Below are 12,862 nucleotides of genomic sequence, written 5' to 3' on the forward strand. Positions count from 1 at the left end.
GAGTCAGTGCATCATTTTGTTTCATTCATTCCTGAACGATATTTACATAACACTGATTTAAAGTGGAACACAGTTCATGTGGGTCAGTCAGTTCATTCCCTTGTGATGTAAGTACTATGTTCCCACCTTCTGTCTTATTTGATTCATTCCTGTTTGTATTTACATGTGACCAGACTGTCTTATGCAATCAACAATTTTACAATTTTTTTTTTCTTTTTCTAATATAAAGAGATACTGTGTTTGTCAGTCCATTGCTTTCAATCTTTGAATTTCTGGAAACATTCAAATTTGGTCTCTTCTGTCATGATTGACATCTTTTAAATCAAAATGATCAAAGACACATTTTTATAAATGATGCGAAGCAATGTAAAATGATTCAATAGGCATTTTTAGAAACAACTGGAAGACAGATTGGATAGTGAACTCTTTCTCCATCTCTTGTTCCCTCCTGGAAAATTGCTGGAATGACTGTTCCACAAAAAACTGGTTTACCCTTGCAGCCAATGTAGGTTTTGTTCTGTGAGAATAGTAATATTTTACGTGAAAGAAGTTGTCCCATATGATAAAGAAATATGTCTCAGAGGAATGACTTGCCATGCTTACCCATGGCAGGGAGCTTGACTAGCTTCCTTCAGGTAATTTGTGTTCTGGCCACAAGAGAAAGAATTGTAATTGCATAAGTCTAGTATGCACAAATATCACCAGATGGAGCTTATTACAATAAGGTTCGTTTTTTAGTTACTGATTTTGGAATCTGTTGTTAAAGCCCAACCCATTAAAGTATGTTGCTGGTAATTATGGCAGCAGTACGCTACCTTGTGTTTTGGAAAGAGAGATCCGGAACTGTTCATTTTGCCAGGAAAAGTGAAAAATGGAACCTTTTAGCATGGTCATTGACAGTCTGTATTAATCACCTCTCTGGAGTACAACTACCAAATAATTACATTACCATCGGTTGGTAGGACATATTCTGAGGCATCAAGCGATCACCAATTTAGTATTGGAGGGCAGCACGGAGAGTAAAAATTGTAGAGGGAGACCAAGAGATAAATACACTAAACAGATTCAGAAGGATGTAGGTTGCAGTAGATATTGGGAGATGAAGAAGCTTGTACAGGATAGAGTAGCATGGAGAGCTGCATCAAACCAGTCTCTGGACTGAAGACCACAACAACAACAACACACCTACTCTTATTGGATGAGCCTAAAGCAATTAAAATGTAATTGCACACACACTTCATTTGGATGGGATAAACCAGTGCTTTGTAAAAATTTTGATTAATAGCTAACTCTTTTGAAATAATTGGGAGCGTTCTGGCACTTCTTTTCTTGTACTTCAGACATGAAGTACTTTCTGTGGTATTCAATGGAGTCACCAGAGTACATTTAATGATATAATGGTTGCTCTTTTCCAAAAATGTGATGGTAATATTATTTTTTTATTGGAGGCTGTTTTTAGGTTGACAGTCTCTTGTTGAACACTACTTCAATGTTGGTGGTTATTGTTTCATTATATTGCATTGATCATTTTCTTGTATGTCCTATTTTTGTGATAACATGATCTAGATACATGCTTATTGTTGTGTAGTTGGTGGTAACAGAGTGGACAAAGAAATTACAACTCAGTTGGGAATGTCGCAGTAGTAATTATGAGTAATGTCTCTCACATTGTAAATTGTATCCTTGCTGTCTTGCTCGATATTTGTCATTTTGCACACTTATTTTAGTGTTCATAATGTTTGTGGTCACATCTAATAAAGCCTAGCTGAGAAGCACACCACCACCAGTAGCTGGAGGCAGTGATACTTCATATATCTGTATCTAAGAAGGTCCCCACATAACAGATGAGAAGTACGCAATCATCAGGGAAACCATTTAACAAGATTATCTGCATAGGAACATTCTATTGCTTCTGAACAGCTGTTCAGTGAGGATTCGTTGCCGCAAACAGACACGGCGCACATAGATCAGAGACATCGACCTTCAGCATACTCCTCACAACTGTCACTGCTGCAGTGCACCTGTTGTGAAGATATGAAGATACATGTCGGACACTATTAAAGGCAGCACATCAAAGCTCGACATGCCGTGCCGTGTCATAAGGCACATCCACTGACACACTGTGAGAAGTGACATCGCTGAGACTGTGGACCACAGCAACTCATCCTCTGCCACAAAGAACTCACTCAGTACAATGGTAGCCCGTTATAAGCAGTAATTGGTGATAAAGGAGAGGTGCCTCTTAATCTGTTTCCAGTATCTTCACAGCCGGAGCGAAACATTATTTCACAGCTGAAAACTACAGCATGTGATAACAGAAGCAGTAAATACTCAGCAACAGACATCTTTGAGACAAGCCACTAGGCACCAGTGATTCAGTCACCTTGCCTCAGCAAGTACAGGGTGGCACACGAAATGTGTTACCATTTTGTTTTTGAATATAAACTTTATTGTCAATACAATCTGAAAGGAACATATACTGCAATGAAGAGCCGTCCATGGAGATTTGTCCTAACTCACCACATGCTCAATATGTCCACCATTTTGTTTCCTAACTTCCTTCAAACAAACACTGAAGTTAGTGATTACCCTACGGCACATGTCTTCCGTAATTTCACTGCAAGCTCGAAGAACAAGTCTTCTGGGCTCCATTAAATCACGTGGATGTTCCGGGAAATTTTTTTTCCTTTAGGTACTCCCAAAGAAAAGAGTCACATGGATTGAGGCCTGGACTATTGGGGGCAAATTTTGTCTGTCATTGAAGCGGCCTGGAAACTTGAGTGAAATGATCTGCATGTCGAAATACTCATGTAAAAACTCCAACACAGTGTTTGCAGTATGTGGCCTTGCTGCATCTTGCATGAACCACTGCGAGTTGAAGGGCAAGGCAGTATCAAGAAGCTGTGGAATGAAGCTATTGCGAACCATGCTCAAATAACGCTCGCTTTTCACAGTTTATTCAAAGAAAAAGGGTCCAATAAGTCCGTGACTGGAAATTGCTGCCCATGCTGTAATCCTCGGAGCATACTGTTGTCATTCATGAAGCACTTGTGGGTTTTCAGTGGCCCAAAAGCATGCATTTTGTTTGTTAACCACACCATCTAAATGAAAATGCACCTTGTCTGAAAACCAAATGTTGTTGAGAGTTCCTTCCCTATCCTCCACCCACTGAGCAAATTGTAGTCTCTGCTGCTTGTGTTCTTCAGTGAGCTTCTGTGCACAGGTATCTTGTATGGGTACATATGGAGGTCGCTTTTAAGAATGCGTTGAATGGAGCGTCTGGATATTCCCAGTTGCACTGCTGCCTTTCTACATGATTTCCCGGGACTTCTCTGTACAGCAACTTGTACCGCTTCAATATTCTCCGGCGAACAAACAGGCTTAGGCCGAGGTCGCTTCGCTTCCAATACTGTTCCTTCCTGTACAAATTTATCGTACAACCTGTGGATGGTATTCTTGCAAGTGACCCATCGTGTGTTAAACTGTTGTCGAAAATGCCTCTGAGTCACAACAAGGCTTTTGGCTTCATGAAAGAGTAACACAATTGCCAATCGTTGCTGTGTCTTCTGTATTCCATTGTCAGCCATTGCTGCTTACTAGTCTCCTAGCGGCAATATCTTGAATTACACATCATTTCATAACTCATTTGTTTTTCAAAGCTCTGCTGGTACTGCTGTAGAGATCCAAGTTGGATATCTAATGTGCATTGTAAATTGTGAAAGAAACAATCGCTAACACATTTCGTGCACCACCCTGTATGTCATAGTGATTTTACAGAACTTAGAATGTTGTTGGTCACACGCTGATTCAGTTGTATGCCATAGCTGCTTTGTGTGCTGTTATCTGTGCAGACTAAGAAGTGCTGCAGTGAGAGCAACCCTTGGACTGGTTCCTCAAGTGTGGTTGCCTCTAAGTATTCACAAAAAAAAGTTCTTCAGTCACTCCCACGTGCATGCCAGAAGAAAATCTTCACCATGCTGGGGTCAACAACTGACCGATGGCAGTGTGTCACTGACATAAGCAGTGTGCTTAGTGGAAATGTCTGACCAGTTTGGGATTGAAGGTCTTCACACGAGTGGTTGGCTACAGCAGACAGGATGCAGACTACAAGATGATTATGCCCTGTGACATACAGACATTGTCACTTCTGTTTAATTTTGATGCCACAATCCAGATGGGACAGACATTTTATGAGCGTACTAATACATGTCACTTGAGCTTTGTGTACTAATAGGAACAGCACCAGACCATCCAGAATATGTGAGTGATGACAAAGACAGCTTCTTTGTGCCCAGTAAGTCATCTCTAAGGATAAGTGTTGTAATTCTGTGGCCAGCATTCTCCTGCATTTGTTCACTTTCCCAGTTTAATGTATACCTTTCTAGTGCATAAAAATGTTGTAACAGTTTCAAAAGGAAACTAACTTAGTGTGTGTGGTTTAAATGTAAGACAAAAATATCTCTGGGGTTATACATTTATTTATTACTGGTAGTTCATTTCTTACACCATGGATCTGACTGATAATATGACATGGATGTGGTGAGTATCAAATTTTTACCTTGTCAGTGACAAGTACTTATACACTATTTTTACAAGTAAAGTTTAGAATGTGTCTAACATAGAAAATTAAATGAAAAGTGGCCCTATAGCCCAGAGAATTAAATACAAACAGGACGACACAGAGAGTTATGTAACTACTAAACTGTTCCACAACACAAGATCATAAAAATGAGATCCTGACAGATTACAAAGTATAGAATGTAGAAAATCAAATGTAAAAGTACATATAACCCAAAAAAAAACAAATATAAGCAGAACAATACTGAAAGAATTATGTACATGACATAAATATACAGCTTAATGCTCAATTTATATAATACATCTCACAAGTTTTTGTGGTTTTGAGGCATTTTTTCACCGAGTTTCAGAAACTCTTCCAAACTGTTAAATGACATGGCTAAAAAAATTGCCTCAGAAGCCCTTTAAATACAGTTTTGTTGCATATTTAATATTTAATTTCTGGAGGAAGAACATTAAATATCTTTATACAGAGTACTGTACACCCTTCTGCACTGCTTTCTAATTTTTGCATTCAATGTGGAAATCATGCTTCCTTCTTGTGTCGTGATGGTGGATTCACACTTACATTCATATAAATCAGTGTTTTACTGATGACACACATAAGTGAATATATTTATTGAGACAAAGTTTAAGAACTTCCAGTTTCCAGAATATACTTCTGCAACTGTGTCTAGGATCTATGCCACGTATCACACTTACAGTATGCTTTTGAGCAATCAATACTTTTTTTGCTAGAGGTTGTTTTCACCAGAAAATAATTACATTTGACATAAAAGAATGGAAGTAACCATAATGAGTTGCTTTTTCAGTGGTTAAGTTTCCATTGTCAGAGATAATTCACAGTGAAAAAATTGATGAGCTGAGTCTCTTGTAAAGATGTAAAATATGATGGGACCAGTTTACTCTACAGTCAGTCTTAACACCTAGAAACTTTGTTACTTCAACTCTTTCTGTTGCCTGTGTGGCATATTAAAAAGTTATTTTGTCCTCAGTTTTGGCAGTTGGGGTGAACTGAATGTAACTATTCTTACTAAAGTTTACTGAAAGACCATTGGCAATAAACCATTTTATTAAATCTATAAGAATATTATTAGTAGACTATTGAGCATTTTCATATTTTCAGTTATTAACCATTATTTTAGTGACATCTACAAAGATGGTAAAATTATGCTGTATCATTGTAGAATGAGGTAAATCATTTATAAACATCAGGAACAGTAAAGGATTGCACAAGGTGCTTTAAACATATAAGTGTGCTTTTAAGTACTACACACAATGCTTGGTTTCAGTCTAGTACCTGAAATAACCGTAGCCTGCACAAAGAAACTGACACTGTGCTGTAAAAGAATTAATTTATGTAATAACAATTAAAATGATCTGTTTGTGTTTTTATGTACCTTCTACTAAGTTGTCCATTTATGTGACCACAGTATTATTAACCATTTCCCAAGTAATAATAATAGTTGGTCAGAATTACATTAATAGTGTTTTTTTCAATTGAAGTGACAATTATGCAAAACAATAATTATGTCCAGTTTCTGTTCCCAAAAAGTAATATGAATCAAAAGATGTTGCTTGTAAATGGGTGTTGGTGGTGGTGATTACCAATATTTAGAATTCATAAAAGAATGTATCTCAACTATTAACATTGTGAGCACTTAACTGGTTCAATAGAAAATCTATTGTAGTACTAATCCTATGCTTAATGTGGTGAAATATATAATCTCCGGGATGTGGCCCAAAATTTAATTGCCATATAATGCAACTGGTTGCTATGTATGCTCCTTTTAAGTATCCTTATTTTCCCTTTATTTAGCTGAAATGCATCCATTTATCTATGCAATATTTTTGCATTGGTGGAAAACATTGAATCAAACAGAATGAGACTGAGAAGACATGTCACCACTTCTTTTGAGTGTTGAATGGATTCATAAAAAGTAGTTTAGTTTTCTACCTTTGTTCATAACTGGAAGTTGTAAAGCCCTGCTTTCAGAGAAAGTGGTCTGTGTCTATCCACCACCCAGCAGCCTATTTTTGTCAAACAAATTTGTACCTTCAGGAATTTGTAAATCAGTTGTTACTAACACTTTTGGTGCTGAATCACTATCAACATGTAAATGTTCTTTGTATTGACAGCATTTTTATGTGGCTCATATTTTGTAACTGGACTGTTTCAACCTTTTCATTATCTGATCTGAGAAACCAAACATTCTTTTGAAATAAAATACAATCTTGTACAATTTGCTCATTGTGTGTTTTAACATAACGCTCCAAATAAACTGCATTGACCATAGCATTAAGAATGTGAGTAAAACAAATAGAGCCAAGGAATATTTACACAGTTTTCAGCATACTTACTGAGACATATTATAGTCCTAGGTAAACAGTTTTAAGCCTGGACTCATTTACACTGAAGCACCAGCTGTCAACAACTGTACAAATAAGCAGTGTGTAGTTCTGTGTGAATTTAGAAGTTGGTTTTACAATGGCATGTCCCTACATTTTCATACAGCAGTTACTTGATACTGAGAAGATCAATTATTCAAAGAATCATCATTCACATTGTTTTGCTAAGCTCTTATTTTCGTAATTTCTTAACATAATTCACTTGCTATGAGTTGATTTTATGTGAGATGGTTAATGCAATTTTAGGTAAGTGCCCTCATTTTGCAGTCCCTATAACACAAATATGTTTTTTTGTCCTTGGACACTCACTGAGAATTGTCAGTCATATCAGGGTGCATAATGCAGTTTTATACACAAAAAGAAGGCTTCATGATAAAATATGTACCTTAACACTTTTCTGTTTGGCTATTATTTCAGTCTTTTGAGATTTAATTGTAGTACATGCATAATACAGGGTGTACCAAAAAGACGATTTTCAAAAAAATCATAACTATATGCGCATGACAACGTACTGTTGGAATAAGTAAACTCTCGAGTTGTACATGGTTCCCACTGGGCGGCAGCAGTGTGCGCCCACTCCAATTCTAGTAAAAAAGGTGTCAGGACAACAGAAAGCATTTTGTGTTCTATGTTCTGCACGGAGCAGGTCAGTAGTAACTGTTCAGTGTGACTTTCACACTAGGTATGGTGTTTATCGTCCTACAGCACAAAGCATTAGACGATGGCACGAACAATTCCAGGAAACAGGTTGTTGTGCAAAGACAAATTGCTGAGCCATCCCCAAGTGTCTGACAGACATTGAACCCATCCACCACAGTTTCACAAGGAGCCCACACATATCCATTCGCCATGCAGCTCAACATACCCCCCATGTCTGTCTGACATGTTTTGCATTCACATTTACAGATGAAACCACACAAAATTCAGCTACTGCAAGCTCTTCATGAAGGTAACAAACAACAACATGGGGAGTTCTGTAATTTCGTTCTTGCTAAGATGGAGGATGACAGTTTTCTTCCACGCTTCATGTTTAGTGATGAGGCAACATTCCATTTAAATGGAGAGGTGAACCGTCAATGTGAGAATATGCGGTATGGAACAATCACTTGAAGTTGTACAACATGAGAGGGACTTCAAAAATTTAATGTGTTTTATGCAGTTTCACGAGAAAAGATGTACGGTCCATTTTTCTTTTTCGAGAACATTGTTACAGGAAGCACATATCCCGATATGCTTGAGAACTTTCTTTTTTCACAGTTGGAGACTGATTCGAATGACTTCATTTACCAACAGGATGGGGCACCACTACACTGGAATCTGGAAGTGTGGAAATTTTTAAATTGAAGGGTTACTGAATGATGGATCTGTCACACTGAACCAAATGATTCAGTCTTACATTACTTGCGATTATTTATTGTGGGGGTGTATAAAAGACCCTGTTTATGAGCCTCCGTTACCAACAACAATGAACGAACTGAGATATCGCATAACAGCAGCTGTGAAAGCTGTAACTCAAGATATGCTCACTGAAGTGTAGGAACAATTTATATACTGCATTGACATATGCCATCCATCTCAAGGGGGCATATTGAACACCTATGAAAAGGTATGAAAAAAACTTTTTGAGTTTCCTGTTCATCAAAAACCAACATTCATTGTATATGTTTAGCAGTTCAGAAATATAGACATGCCAAATCAAATTGGTCCTTTTGATACAGCCTGTATATTTACAACAAAGGAGCTCACAATTATTTATCCATGAATGTGATTACATATTTTATATGCATTTGTTTTCATAAAATGTATACACCTATTTATTCACAATTATCTTCACTGCATTTCTCTTTATCTTGCATTTTTATATTTAATAGCAATTCTGTACTTTTGTTTATTGTGCATTCCTAGTTCAGATCGTTGTCTTGAAACGTGTAACTACTTCTCATATTTTATCCTTCCTCAGCAACTGTAACTGTATATATCGAAATTTAATTTCATAGCCAGTGATTCCACTATATTAAAATGTAACCAGCTTGTTGGGCACTGGTAATTGGCACAGAGCCTTTGTTCTTGATGCTGAAGGTTTGGGGTGTTTGCTCACAGCAGCTTTTCTTCACCTATAATAAAGTCTAGGATTTGCTGTGTTGTCAATCAGTCTCTGTCCTAGTTAATCAGCTTCTGCATGATGTAGCCAAAATGTATGAATCTGTTTTGTAACACTTTTATTGCATCACAAGATTGGCTCATGCACATTTCTTTGAAACCTGCCACAAAACGGCACATCACAAAATCATAGTTACAGCTGCCCCTGACCAAATCTTTAACAAAATGGTGTGTTTTGCCTGTTTGTGCCAGGGTTTCTAACAGTCTGAACATAGCTGTTGATATTTTTTGATGTAATTATTTTGTTGATTTCAATTAGAAATTGAACAGTTCCTCAGAATAAATTACAGAATTTAGATGCATAAATCATTGCTAATATTCCAGAATAATAAACAAGTTGCCAAAATACAGAAAATATACTTTTAGAATAATACATAACTTACGTAACTCTTAAATTACATAATGGATTTTATTACTGACATGTCTTTTTATTACACTGAACAGTAATAAGAAATAGGTTTTACTTCATGAATTTTATAAATTTGTGTTTCAATATTTATTATATTCATTGAGCATACTTTTTGATAAAAACTAAACCTCATAACATTTTAATTACAAATAATGATAATTACATTCAAAGTATGCAAACAAACTTGAATTGACCTCACAGCACCATTACATTATGTACTCATTACATTTATCAACTTCGCGTGTTAGTATCAGAAACTATAGACCACTCAAGTATCACACATTTCATTTGGAGATGACCTATACAGTTACATTACAGACTTACGACATTAAATTTTACTTTATGATACTGTGTTAATTTCCCACTTATATACATACTTGTATACAGTTCTATACTTTATAGCCTTTCCTTTAATCAGCTGGGTAATGTGCTGGAAGGAAGGTCATCTCATATTAATACCAACACATACAGTGTCATGGAGAAGGTGAGTAGAAATAGTGTCTAACTTGTACGCTGCTGAGCTGTCTCCCTCTGATAGCCCAGAGACGTTGAGGTGCCACCAGCAAGGAGCTGGAAAGACTGCCGAAACGATAAGCAATGGGACAAGCTGTTCAGCTTAACCCTTCAACAAGGATTTTGGCACTTTTTTGGAAACTCTCCCCTCTGCTTAAGCAGCAGCCACCAGGTTCTCCATCTACATCTACATTTATACTCCGCAAGCCACCCAACGGTGTGTGGCAGAGGGCACTTTACGTGCCACTGTCATTACCTCCCTTTCCTGTTCCAGTTGCGTATGGTTCGTGGGAAAAACGACTGCTGGAAAGCCTCTGTGTGCACGCGAATCTCTCTAATTTTACATTCGGCATCTCCTCGGGAGGTATAAGTAGGGGAAAGCAATGTATTCGATACCTCATCCAGAAACGCACCCTCTCGAAACCTGGACAGCAAGCTACACCGTGATGCAGAGCGCCTCTCTTGCAGGGTCTGCCACTTGAGTTTGCTAAACATCTCCGTAATGCTATCACGCTTACCAAATAATCGTGTGACCATACATGCTGCTCTTCTTTGGATCTTCTCTATCTCCTCTGTCAACCCGACCTGGTATGGATCCCACACTGATGAGCAATACTCAAGTATAGGTCGAACGAGTGTTTTGTAAGCCACCTCCTTTGTTGATGGACTACATTTTCTAAGGACTCTCCCATGAATCTCAACCTGGCACCCATCTTACCTACAATTAATTTTATATGACATTCAACTTCAAATCGTTCCGTACGCATACTCCCAGATATTTTACAGAAGTAACTGCTACCAGTGTTTGTTCTGCTATCATATAATCATACAATAAAGGATCCTTCTTTTCATGTATTTGCAATACAGTTTAGTAATGAACTTTAATTTTTCCCTTTCTTAGTGACACCCAACCACATAAGTCACAAAGCCTGTTTCCAACCGACATGAACGTCAACTATTTGCATGTAGGAAATGGACTGCATAAAAATAAATAAATAAAAAAAAGGCAAATATGCACATTGCTCTTCTTTTAGAAGCCATATGTGATTATGTTTGATTGTCTATGAGGGTGTATACTTAAGCTAGGGAATTGGCAGTAGCTCAAAAGCAACTATTGACAATTTCCTTGCAATGGATCATGGGGGCTGGGCCAGTCTAAACTGTAAAAATCGAAGGTGCTCGAACAGCACAAACCATTTTCCTTCACTACCAACTTTAAGTCACTGCATTAGCAGACACCACCGAGTTTAGTATACTGTCTGCTTTTGCAAATGAAAGAGGGCATGACACAGGGGGTTAATGACACATGAAACAAAATTCAATTCAGCAAAGACTGGTGATAACCGTGCCAGTGTACACATGACTACATGCTGGGCTGAGGTTGGCAGCGACCAAAAATGAGTGAATTTCAAAAGTCTCAAGACAGTGTATGAGTTTCAACTCCACTGCTTAATGCCTCTTCTGTGTGGTGAGTAGCAACCTCTTCTGTGTGGTGAGTAGCAACCTATCATAGGTCATATTGTTATTACATCCTGACTTTCCCATTGTTTGAAATACGGAAAAAATTGATAATATTCTTCTCGGGTGCAGCCAGATCATAATGTCATCTTGACACAATATTTCCACGGTCCAACTGGCCGCCATCTTCAGGTGACAGTGCTGGTACACACTTTCTTCTCAGTGCAAGCGGCAACCCCTATATAGGCTGCAGAAGGGCCACAACGCGTGCGCAAGAAGGTACCGTAACTGCGCTCTAACATAAGTAAACATACCACTGCCAGTGGTGGAAACAGGAGAAATCAAGATATCGCTATCAAAAATTAAAAATTATTCCGAAGATCGAAACACAGACCGTTGGTTTTTAATGTCTGATAACACTGGGTTCCAAGTCTTAATTAAAAGGTAACCCTTGACTCTATTAATAAGATAATCAGATAAACAAATCTCTATGGATTATTTTAAAACACAGTCCCAGTAGCAAGATGCAGGGGCAACCATTTGTGTCTCGTCATACAGCATTCTGTGTCCTTCGGTGAGACAGTGCTCTGCCACTGCAGATTTCTCAGGCTGAAGCAGCCGTGTGCGTCGCTGGTGCTCTACACATCAGTCCTGAATGGTCCGGATTGTCTGACCAATATAAGACTTCCCACAGTGGCAAGGGATCTTTTACACATCGGGCTTCCTCAAATCCAAGTCATCCTTAACAGAGCCAAGAAGCGCTCTAATCTTGGCTGACGGATGAAAAATACTTTTGATATGATATCTTTTTAGAATTCTTCCTATCTTTGAGAAAATGCTCCCAGCAAAAGGTAGAAAAGCCACTGATTTGAAGGTATCTTCTGGTGGTTCAGGTGAAGGTCCAAACTGGAAAGCACGACGGATCTTTATTTGTATAGCCATTCTGCTTGAACACAACTTTAAGATGGTCCAATTCTTGTGTCAAGCTTTCTCTATCAGAAATGGCATAAGCTCTTCTCATCAACGTCCACAGGACCCCCGTACTGCTAGAAGCATGCAGGTAACGGTCCATGTGCGTAGGCTTTTGATAAACACTGTGTCCCAGTGTCCCATCATCCTTTCTGTACACCAGAACATCCAGAAACGGGAGCTTTCCATCACTTTCCACCTCCATGGTAAACTTGATGCTAGGATGCAGGGAATTAAAATGATCTAGTAGGCGGTCAAGAGCTTTCTCCCATGAGGCCACACCATAAACATATCATCGACATACCTCCAGAAACAGCTTGGTTTTAAAGACACCATCTTCAGCGACATTTCCTCAAAATCTTCCAT

The sequence above is a fragment of the Schistocerca serialis genome, chromosome 12 (assembly GCF_023864345.2).
Source record: "Schistocerca serialis cubense isolate TAMUIC-IGC-003099 chromosome 12, iqSchSeri2.2, whole genome shotgun sequence".
Classification (NCBI taxonomy): Eukaryota; Metazoa; Arthropoda; class Insecta; order Orthoptera; family Acrididae; genus Schistocerca; species Schistocerca serialis.